The sequence below is a fragment of the Salvelinus fontinalis genome, chromosome 1, assembly GCF_029448725.1.
Source record: "Salvelinus fontinalis isolate EN_2023a chromosome 1, ASM2944872v1, whole genome shotgun sequence".
Lineage (NCBI taxonomy): Eukaryota > Metazoa > Chordata > Actinopteri > Salmoniformes > Salmonidae > Salvelinus > Salvelinus fontinalis.
The window spans coordinates 50,022,742-50,034,142 of NC_074665.1; the positions used below are offsets into that span (position 1 = coordinate 50,022,742).

The window sequence follows — 11,401 nt, forward strand, 5'->3', positions numbered from 1 at the left end:
GGGCAAATCAAAACATTTTTAAGTGGAAATTACAAAGTCTTTTTAATACAGTAAAAGTTTGCACTTCCTGCAGTACAGGACAATTCTCAGCAACAAAAGAGTGATGAAATGAAGATCCTACGTCTGTAGCAGTGTATGTGTGTTGCCAGGTGTGTGTCGTGTCTGTGTATGTTTGCTGTGGGGTTGGTGGAGTTTACCTGCTTTTCCATATCTGCCAGAGCTCTCGCTCTGATCTTAGCTCTCTGGGATGGTTGTTTAGGACCTGAGCTCTGGGAAGGTTGTGTCTGCCCTGGGCAGTTGTTCCGTCAGTGAGGCGTGTCAGTAACAGCTGTAACACCTACTCACAGGTGAAGTGACAGACTGCCACGACAGTGATGTCACATCAACTCCATCAGAATGGGTTTGGACATGGTTTGTGAGTGTGTATGTCTGTGTGCGTGTGTGTTTGTGTGTGTGTGTGTGTGTGTGATTGCGTGTGAATGCGTGCGTGCACGCACGTGTGTGTGTTTGTACCTTTACACTGCTCCTTGTCACAGTGTATTTCACCTCCATTCAGTCACTGTCAGAGTGGAGTATCTGTGTTGGGGCATCTGTTTATCAGAAGAAGCCCGTTACAAAGACTAGTCCAAGCAGGGAGGATCCTATAGACTGAGCGCAAATACCAAATACCGACCAATACCGTCCTGACAACCTACTCAAATGTTTCCATTATTTTGCTAGTTACCTTTAAAATGTTCTAAGCTAATTGTTGGACTTATTGCAACCGTTACTGATATGGTTGTTCCCGTTTAAATGCTTGAGGTAGTCTCATTTATACATTTTCCCTAACTTGGCAGTCATTTTAAATGCAGCTTGCAGGTGATAAAAAAGGTCACATTTTTGGATATCCTAACTCTGGATTTCAATATCACTTTGAGTTTCAGACCACTGTGTTGGAGTACATCTAGGCTGTCAAAGGCCTTTTGCTGTATGTAATATATTGTCATAAAGAAATTAATTGAAATTATAAAATATTCACTTAGGCACTCACATGGTGAAGGCTACAGGACTGAAAGCCATTGAATCCAACAACCATGTCTCTGTCACGAGCGCAAACAGTTATTGGTGTTACTGGTAACTCAAAAATTCACTTGAAAGGCACCCTGAACAAACAACTTTGTCAATGTGGTGGTACGCTAAAAAGGCAAATTTGTACCTATTCTTACGCGTTTGTACCCCTTTAAGTACAATTCTAAAGCTTTTGTTCTGAGAGTGTAAGGTGTGGGTAGAGGATGGGTCTTGTATTCAGAAACACATTCAACTATAGCCTTTACTTTTACTCTTCATAACAATCTACATTTGAATTAATTTCCTCCATTTTGTAACAAGCTTCATTCCATCAAAAAGTGCTGCTGTTTCCGTTAACATGAGTCTATATTAGTATTAATGCTTGTTTTTCCTTTATTATGCGTTTCAATCACAGGAAGTTGGTGGCACCCTAACCCTTTCACATGTGAGTTCCAAATATCTCTCTAATGATCGCCCCAGCTTCAGTTGTTTTATGCACGTGATGTCAGAATGCACTCGCTGTTCCAAAATGTGATTGTTACGCAACAGGACAGTTAGCCCACGGCGCCCTCAAAATGTAAAAAAAAAAGTGTTTTACTCAATTATCTCAATCACTGGTGAGGTCACCTGTGATGTGATGAATTGTAAATAGTAATTGCTGTTAGCTAATTCATATTATGGCTTCTGTCAGCCGAGAGTTAGCTAAATATGACCGCATGTGTTAGGTCACTCTTCTCTCAGTTAGCGCTACGACTAATGTAGCCTACATTCTCCTGGTTTGGATGTGAACTGTGTTATGCTGTCACTACTTCTGTGAATGTCTGAACATTCCATCCAACAAATAATCTGCTCGTACTAAGGATATAACATTATAAATCCTGCGTTTGTGCAAAATGATTCTGTGGAAAAAACAGTGTTGGCAGCCCAAACGCTGACTGTTGCGTCAATCGTAACTGGACGTTCAAAATAAGTGTTCTAATCACACTGGTTTACGCTACAGAGACCACTGTAGAATGATCCCACACAGGTTTCCGTATTGTCAAAGGGTTAATTGGGGATGATGGGCTTGTGGTAATGGCTGGAGCGGAATTAGCAGAACGGTATCAAATATATCAAACACATGGTTTGATGCCATTCCATTTGCTCCGTTCCGACCATTAATATGAGCCGTCCTGGGTTGTCGATGGGGTGTTTTATGTTTTAACAGCCTTCCCATTGATTCTCTGCCACTTTAAGGTTCTCAATTCTCCTGGTGGGATCACAAATTTGATGAGGTGAGATTCTTATGTTCTTTTCGAAGCTAAGACGCGATAAATACTTCCAATAATGCAACTCCTCTAGGAAGATGTGTATTCCCAACAGAGTCTCTTTTAGGATGTGAATATTTCAGCTCTACACTCTTCGGGAAAAGGGGCAATTAAGAACATAAAAGGGTCCTTCGACTGTCCCCATAGGAAAACCTTTAGAATAACCCTTTTTGGTTCCAGGTAGAACACTACTGGGTTCCATGCAAAACCCTTTCCAAGGGGTTCTACGTGGAACCCCAAATAGTCTTCCTGTAACCCTTTTGGAACTCTTTTTTTAAAGAGGGTACTGTGTTGATGGTTTCTCTTTTTGAGACAGAGGTGAAAGAGTTTATTATTTGAAGACAAAATCGAAAAAGAGGCAAAAAAGTAAGGTAACGAGATGGTAAGTGTTTTTAAGAATAAAAAGGAGAAAAGTACAGAGTGATTTTGTCTAGAGTAGATAAAGCCTGATGGTACTATGGACAGAACTGTGTTTGGGTTTAGGTTTTGGCATTGTAGACAAGCCGAGGAGTGAGAGAGTAGGTACGGCAGAGAGGGGGACAGATAGAGAGAGGGGTCAGGGTAATGACAGGAGACAGGTCTGGAGGAGAGTGCTGTAAAGCTGTGTGTTCCACCACTAATGGGATTAAGAGCAATCCCCCCGTAGTCACACACACTCACACACACTTGAGACGGCGGCCGCTAATGACATAGCAGCCTCAAGAGTATGTGTGGGTGCGCATGTACGTGTAAGGATGGGATGGAACAGGGAATCAGCTTTAGGAGTTGGGGGACCATATTGGCCAGATTTAAGTCTTATGAAGTGTTCTCCTCTTTCATTCATTTTTTTCTCTCTCAATCTCACACTCTTTCTCACACTTTCTCCCATCGGCCATCGGAGTAAAGTCTCTCGCCCCTGTCCAGAGTGATAGTACAATGTAGTCCTGCAGTAGTGCTTTGCATACCCAACCTCTCTCCCTGCATCCCTGCCTGGCTCTCCACTTGAAGCCTAGCAATGGTGACACAGTGAGCTGCCTGGGAGCCTCTTCACCCGTCTGTCCTCACATCGCACCGAGCAGCAGCCCACAACTAGCCGGCCCCTGGCACTCCCCATTCCAACTGTCCCTCCAACTGTCCCTCCCACAGCCTACTACTTTAGTAGCATATGCTGGGTGGGTCTTGCCACTTAGACTGGGGCTGAGGCCTGTCGCAACCAGGATCGAGCGGACAGCTGATGGATGACCCCCTATGGGAGGGAAGGGAAGAGGGGTGACACTCGCTACTGAAGTCACAGCGATTAGATACGAGGAAGTGGGTGAGGTGGGGGTGTTTCGTCGCTGCGGACGACCAGTGTTCAAGTTGGACTTCTCTAATCCATTATCGCCTGGCAACATTCCAGGAAGTGTTCTGGGTGTTGGTTGGGATGTGACAGTGTGTGTGTGTGTGTGTGTGTGTGTGTGTGTGTGTGTGTGTGTGTGTGTGTGTGTGTGTGTGTGTGTGTGTGTGTGTGTGTGTGTGTGTGTGTGTGTGTGTGTGTGTGTGTGTGTGTGTGTGTGTGTGTGTGTGTGTGTGTGTGTGTGTGTGTGTGTGTGTGTGCGTGTGTGTGCATGTGTATGTCTGTCTGTATGTGTATGTGTGTGTACGTGTGTGTCGTGTATGTGCGTGCGAGATGATGTGATTTGTGTGTGTGTGAGTTGGTTGCTGCAGTCACTGTGTATGTTTGTGTGTATCTGAGGAAGAGGGTCCTTTCCGACACACATCAGATGTGCTGTAATTGCTGTCTCCTCTGCTGACTGTTACAGCTTGTCTGAAGAAGGGCTGTCTCTGTTCACTGTTCTCTCTGTACTGGGTTAGCAAAGGCTGAGTACAGAAAAGGTGGCCCAAACACATACAGTTAAATACCGGCAGAGCAAATTAAAATCTGATATTTGTGCAGAACAATAATTTGGTCTACAGATGCGTACTTGAGGCCTAAATAGTAGGCCGTTCGGGTTTATGAAAATAGAATGTTTTATAGTATGTGATTTAAAAAAAATATGTAGTACGTTTTAAATGCAAGGATATCATACTCATTTTGGCTTTTCATTTAGTACGGATTCACTGCATGTAATTGAAGAAGAGAATAGAATTCAGTCTCATTCAATGAGTAAACATGAATGTTATTATATTTCATTATTGACAAATGTGCACATCTCTGTTCTATCAGAGCTCTGATCCATTCAGCTTTGTCTTTTCAAAACAATTATTGAATGTTAGGCAATAATGATATAACGTGTGTGGTAGCTTTTTGCAGAGACTATTATATGTATTCACTGAGTATACAAAACATTCAGAACACCTGCTCTTTACATGACATAGACTGACCAGGTGAATCTAGGTGAAAGCTGTGTTCCCTTATTGATATCACTTGTTAAATCCACTTCAGTCACTGTAGATGAAGGAGAGGAGACAGGTTATTAAAGAATGATTTTTAAGCCTTGAGACAGTTGAGACACGGATTCTTTACGTGTGCCATTCAGAAAGTGAATGGGCAAGACAAAAACTGCATGTGCCTTTGAATGGGGTATGGTAGTACAGTGCCTTGCAAAAGTATTCCCCCCCTGCAGTTTTTCCTACTTTGTTTTATTACAGCCTGTAATGTAAATTGGGGCTGCAAGTAGCCTAGTGGTTAGAGCGTTGGACTAGTAACTGAAAGGTTGCAAGATCAAATCCCCAAGCTGACAAGGTAAAAAATATGTTGTCCTGCCCCTGAACAAGGCAATTAACCCACTTTTCCTGGGCCGTCATTGAAAATAAGAATGTGTTCTTAACTGACTTGCCAAGAAAAATACAAATTGATTTTTATTTGGATTTCATGTAATGGACATACACAAAATAGTCCGAATCGGTGAAGTGAAATGAAAACAATAACTTACATTTTTTTATTTTTTTTTTATACAAAAAATGTAAAGTAAAGAATGTATATGTATTCACCCCCTTTGATATAAAGGCCCTAAATAAGATCTGGTGCAACCAATTATCTTCAGAAGTCACATAATTAGTTAAATAAAGTCCACCTGTGTGCAATCTAAGTGTCGCATGATCTGTCACATGATCTCAGAATATATACACCTGTTCTGAAAGGCCTCAGAGTCTGCAACACCACTAAGCAAGTGGCACTATGAAGATTATAAAATATAGCCGAAACTTTGAACATCCCACGGAGAACCATTAAATCCGTTATTTAAAAATGGAAAGAATATGGCACCACAACAAACCTGCCAAGAGAGGGCCGCCCACCAAAACTCACAGACCAGGCAAGAAGGGCATTAATCAGAGAGGCAACAAAGAGACCAAAGATAACCCTGAAGGAGCTGCAAAGCTCCACAGCGGAGATTGGAGTATCTGTCCATAGGACCACTTTAAGCCGTACACGCCACAGAGCTGGGTTTTACGGAAGAGTGTCCAGAAAAAAAAGCAAATGCTTCAAGAAAAAAATGTGCGAACATGTTTGGTGTTCGCCAAAAGGCATGTGGGAAACTCCCCAAACATACGGAAGGAGGTACTCTGGTCAGATGAGACTAAAATTGAGCTTTTTGGCCATCAAGGAAAACGCTATGTCAGGCGCAAACCCAACGCCTCTCATCACCCCGAGAACACCATCCCCACAGTGAAGCATGGTGGTGGCAGCATCATGCTGTGGGGATGTTTTTCATCAGGGGGACTGGGAAACTGGTCAGAATTGAAGCAATGATGGATGGTGCTAAATACATGGAAATTCTTGAGGGAAACCTGTTTCAGTCTTCCAGAGATTTGACACTGGGATGGAGGTTCACCTTCCAGCAGGACAATGACCCTAAGCATACTGCTAAATCAACCCTTGAGTGGTTAAAGGGTAAATATTTAAATGTCTTGGAATGGCCTAGTCAAAGCCCAGACCTCAATCCAATTGAGAATCTTTGGTATGATTTAAAGATTGCTGTACACCAGCGGAACCCATCCAACTTGAAGGAGCTGGAGCAGTTTTGCCTTGAAGAATGGGCTAAAATCCCAGTGGCTAGACGTGCCAAGCTTATAGAGACATACCCCAAGAGACTTGCAGTTGTAATTGCTGCAAAAGATGGCTCTACAAAGTATTGACATTGGGGGGGGTGAATAGTTATGTGCGCTCAAGTTTTCTGTTATTTTTCCTTATTTCTTGTTTGTTTCACCCCCCAAAATGTTGTGCATCTTCAAAGTGGTAGGCATGTTGTGGAAATTAAATGATACAAACGCCCCAAAAATCTATTTTAATTCCAGGTTGTAAGACAACAAAATAGGAAATCTGCAAAGGGGGGTGAATATTTTCGCAAGCCACTGTAGGTGCCAGGCGCACCGGTTTGTGTCAAGAACTGAAACACTGCTGGGTTTTTCACACTCATTTTCACGTGTGTATCAAGACTAGTCCACCACCAAAAGACATCCATCCAATTTGACACGACTGTAGGAAGCAGTGGTATCAACATGGGCCAGCATCCCTGTGGAACGCTTTTGACACCTTGTAGAGTCCATGCCCCGACAAAAGTGTATTAAGAAGGTGTTCCTAATGTTTGGTATACTCAGTATATACAGTATGTATATTATTTGTTCTGTTGTAGTGTGGCTATTGTCTCAGTAGTAATTACTTGTAGTTATAATTAAGGCCACAATTTATTACCTGGTAGCTAATAAGCTAGTTGTGTCTGCTCCACTCTCCTCTGGCCCAAAACTGTCAGAGGACATGCCATCTCTACATTACTCAACACTTTCCCGCAGCTCATTATCTACACACAAATACACACATGCAAGCACTCATACACACACAAACACGTTAATGACCAACTGCACACAAATGCACACACACACACACACACACACACACACTACCCCCTCCGCGTGCACACATCCTCTGCAAACGTACACAGACATTACCCCCTCCACTTGGCGCACACACACAACATTATACACATACACACATAATAATACTCCCCCCCACATACACACTCATACACACTCCCCTGACCCTTAGCACCCACTCCCCCCTTCTCATAACTCAACAATAGCAGAGGGCAGCTGTAGCTAATAATAAGTATTGAGTGGTTCAACTTGGGATGAGCCAGGTTCACCATTGGATCTCCAAAGCGCCCCGGGTCACACACATACACAGAAAACGTCTCACTGGGCCCAACAGGAAGAGAAGACATTTTAAACTTTCATGACTTCTCTGAAATTGTGGCTGTTCGCCTTTCAGGGTCTAACTCTTTGTTCTCGAGCGCTCTCCCGATCAATATCCAAGCAAGAGAGCGGGAGAGAGAGAGGAAGAAGAGAGAGAGCGAGAGTCCAGACATCTTTATCTCAGTGGATTGTGCGCTGGTGTTCACGCACACACACACACACACACACAGTAGATTGCACAATCCTCACAAAATGTGTGTTATTTGGTGAATCTTTGAGTTTGGAAAAAACACACACACACACACAAACCTTGTGATCTGCCCTGAGGTAAGCATGGCAGGGTTTTCTCAATGGAAGACAGATACTTATACTCACTTAAGATGTAAGACATATCTTTTGTAAGGTCTTTGTTTTTCCCCAAAAATGTAATTTAGGCCAACCAAGAGCATCTTCGGCTGTAAAGTGATTTCCTAATAGGACCTTCTACATTCAATGTATTTGTGACTGAGACTTTCGCCTTGGCTCTCAACACGACCCATTGCATCCTTCTCCCCATGTGTGTATTTGTGTGTACTGTATATCTGTGTGTGTGTGTGTGTGTGTGTGTGTGTGTGTGTGTGTGTGTGTGTGTGTGTGTGTGTGTGTGTGTGTGTGTGTGTGTGTGTGTGTGTGTGTGTGTGTGTGTGTGTGTGTGTGAATGCCTTCAGGTATAGAGTGTTTAAATGCTGTGTGACTCCAGCTGCTGCAGAGGTAACTGAATACCCAAGGCAGAGGACACATACGGGAAGAGGGGGGCACAGGTTCACTAAGAGGGGCGCAGTTGTGTGTGTGTGTGTGTGTGTGTGTGTGTGTGTGTGTGTGTGTGTGTGTGTGTGTGTGTGTGTGTGTGTGTGTGTGGTGTGTGTGTGTGTTTGTGGTGCGGTTTACAGCTGCGGCCCTCATGACAGGACAGGAAATGGTACACACACACACACTGGCTTAGTCATAAAGCTAGATGGCTAAGAATCTGTATGGGTGTGTGTGTCTGAGACACAGAGAGAGAGAGCATGAAAGAGAGAGAGAGAGCATGAAAGAGAGAGAGAGAGAGAGAGAGAGAGAGAGAGAGAGAGAGAGAGAGAGAGAGAGAGAGAGAGAGAGAGAGAGAGAGAGAGAGAGAGAGAGAGAGAGAGAGAGAGAGAGAGAGAGAGAGAGAGAGAGAGAGAGAAGTGAATACTACAGGTCAGCTGTAAAGACATCAGCTCATGAGCAGTGGTTACTTCCACCATGTGTGATAGCCATTAGCCATCACACAGTCTAACACTGTAAATTAAACCTGCTTTAATCAGATCAGATCAAAGAAACAAATGAAGACAGCTGCTCTCTGCCAACTCAAATGGCCGAATATGACCACTGATTAAAGTTATGTGTTTATTTATATTGTACATCTGAGGGAGTGGTTTAGCAGTGAAACATAGAAGGGAAAATACATTTCACTGTGTTTACTTCTTAAAGTACAGTCTGGATTTGTGTCCAATGGATGAATCCAAATCCTGAGTGCATGTGTGTCGGCGCGTGCGTGCATGGCATGCATGCATAGGTGCTTGTGTGTGTGTGAGAGAGATAGTGTGTGTTTCTGTGTGTGTGTGTGTGTGTGTGTGTGTGTGTGTGTGTGTGTGTGTGTGTGTGTGTGTGTGTGTGTGTGTGTGTGTGTGTGTGTGTGTGTGTGTGTGTGTGTGTGTGTGTGTGTGTGTGTGTGTGTGTGTGTGTGTGTGTGTGTGTTTATGTAATAAAGAGGACATTGTTTCACAAAACGTAGCCTAATGTCCATGGATATGTCCCGAACCATCCCTGAACACTGTGTTTTACCCGGTAATTCGACACCCTGTCGTATCCATCCCATGATGGTGTGCGAGAGTGTCCCACAATCAGCATAATCCCCTCAATGAACTGCACTAACCACATTTAATATGCAAATGAGATTAGCTCAACTTTGGTAAACATTGGCCGATACTGCGACACAGGGAGAAGAGTTGTTTCAGAGGGATGGATGCTCCCTCGAAGACATTGTTTCGATCATATATCCAGAATAATCGAATGGTTTATTATATTATTATAATGATGTTGCTATTACCGGTGCTCAAAGCAATTTACATTGTAGGTGTGTGACACCTAGGTCTGTTAACATATCTCCATAAGCATTCCAAATCTGATGCTACAGTACATTCCGGAACATCTATAGTTCTGCGTGTACATAATGGATAAACACGGGTCTGTCTACAACGAAAGGGGTGACCTTACCAGTTTAACATTGTGGTAAAGTCCTCAATTCAAAGTTGTCAAGTTATCATATCAACTAATTTGTACGAAACATGCAATCTTTTCATTTCATCTTTGTGTGTGTGTGTGTGTGTGTGTGTGTGTGTGTGTGTGTGTGTGTGTGTGTGTGTGTGTGTGTTCTCTCATTGAGTGGATATTCTCTTACTGAGATGAAACTCTGTCTCTCGTTCTCTAATTATTTCCCATCTGTGCACTGACAGTCTCTTGAACTGTTGACAATAAGTTGATGGGCTAAAGCCCCCGATAAACATCACTGGTGCCACCTCTGCCCAGCTGGATCTACTTAGAAGTGGAGCGGAGACTGGCCGGAGAACACACACAGACACAGTCCTCCCAGGCCTGACTGTTATTATTCTGTGTGTTTATGTCTGCGTTTATGTGGCCTGGCCAGAGCTCTGTTCATTTCATTGCATTCTTGGGTTGCCTCTGTAGGAATCCCACTCTGCGATAGAGAGAGAATGAGAGAGAAAGAGTATGTCACACAGTACAGCCTGTTCTCATGCTTGACCCCACCTCCCCAGACCTTTGCCATACTGCCATCCTGGGTACTTGGTGCAGATGGCTTGAGGATATCTGTGTGTGTGTGTGTCCGTCCATGTGCACAGCCCTTTATCATATGGAGGGAGACTGACCCTTAGTTCACCACCCACAGACAGGCTTCATTTTTTCGGAATCTCCTTTAGACAGGAAGGGGCTGTCATATGCACACTGCAGGCCTACACAGACACACACACACACACACACACACACACACACACACACACACACACACACACACACACACACACACACACACACACACACACACACACACACACACACACACACACACACACTTCTCTGACTAGCGCGGATGCTGGCCAGCAGTAACCTTATCTCTGTGTGTGTGTGTGTGTGTGTGTGTGTGTGTGTGTGTGTGTGTGTGTGTGTGTGTGTGTGTGTGTGTGTGTGTGTGTGTGTGTGTGTGTGTGTGTGTGTGTGTGTGTGTGTGTGTGTGTGTGTGTGTGTGTTTAAAAGCAAGTGACTATGAGGGGATTAGATGGCAGAGGGGATTACAGAATGGTCTTTACCTCACAGGAACCAACAGGACACATGGCTGACGTGTCCACTCTGGACAGACGGGAAGGAGAAAGAGAAAGAGAAGAACAGAGATAGGGAAAATGTAAATGTCAACTGACTTTTATTAGCATTTACTATCAGGACACCCATCCCAACCATGCCCTCATGACACTGCTCACATGACGTTCCCTCAAACTTACAACAATTATTTAACAAAAACTTTTGCTTTATGTGTGTACCATCTGTATGTAAAGAGACATATTGAGAGGGAGAACATGAGAAACAGAGAAATGTAAGGGTGGAGAGAGAATTTTCCCCGATGGAAAATTAGCCCCAGCCCCTGGTCTAGGTCTACTGGGCTCTTAATTTATCGATGCTAAGCAAGATAACCATGGCAACCACCCCGGCAACCACTATAGTGACCACCATACCATACCTTCCTCCATCCTCATTTGCGTAAAGATAATTTGTAATCGAATAAGTTGACACACAACTCAACCTACTGTAGACCACAATTACCG

At 43.7% G+C, this 11,401-nt stretch overlaps 1 long non-coding RNA gene across 1 annotated transcript in view; it reads right to left on the reverse strand.

Annotated features, from left to right (window-relative positions):
- LOC129857102 (uncharacterized) overlaps positions 1 to 10,932 on the reverse strand; it is a 54,906-nt gene extending 43,974 nt beyond the window's left edge. The window contains exon 1 of the long non-coding RNA XR_008759873.1: positions 10,892 to 10,932. This is a non-coding gene — a long non-coding RNA (uncharacterized LOC129857102). The remainder of the gene's footprint in view (positions 1 to 10,891) is intronic.
- Positions 10,933 to 11,401: the final 469 nt, after the last annotated feature.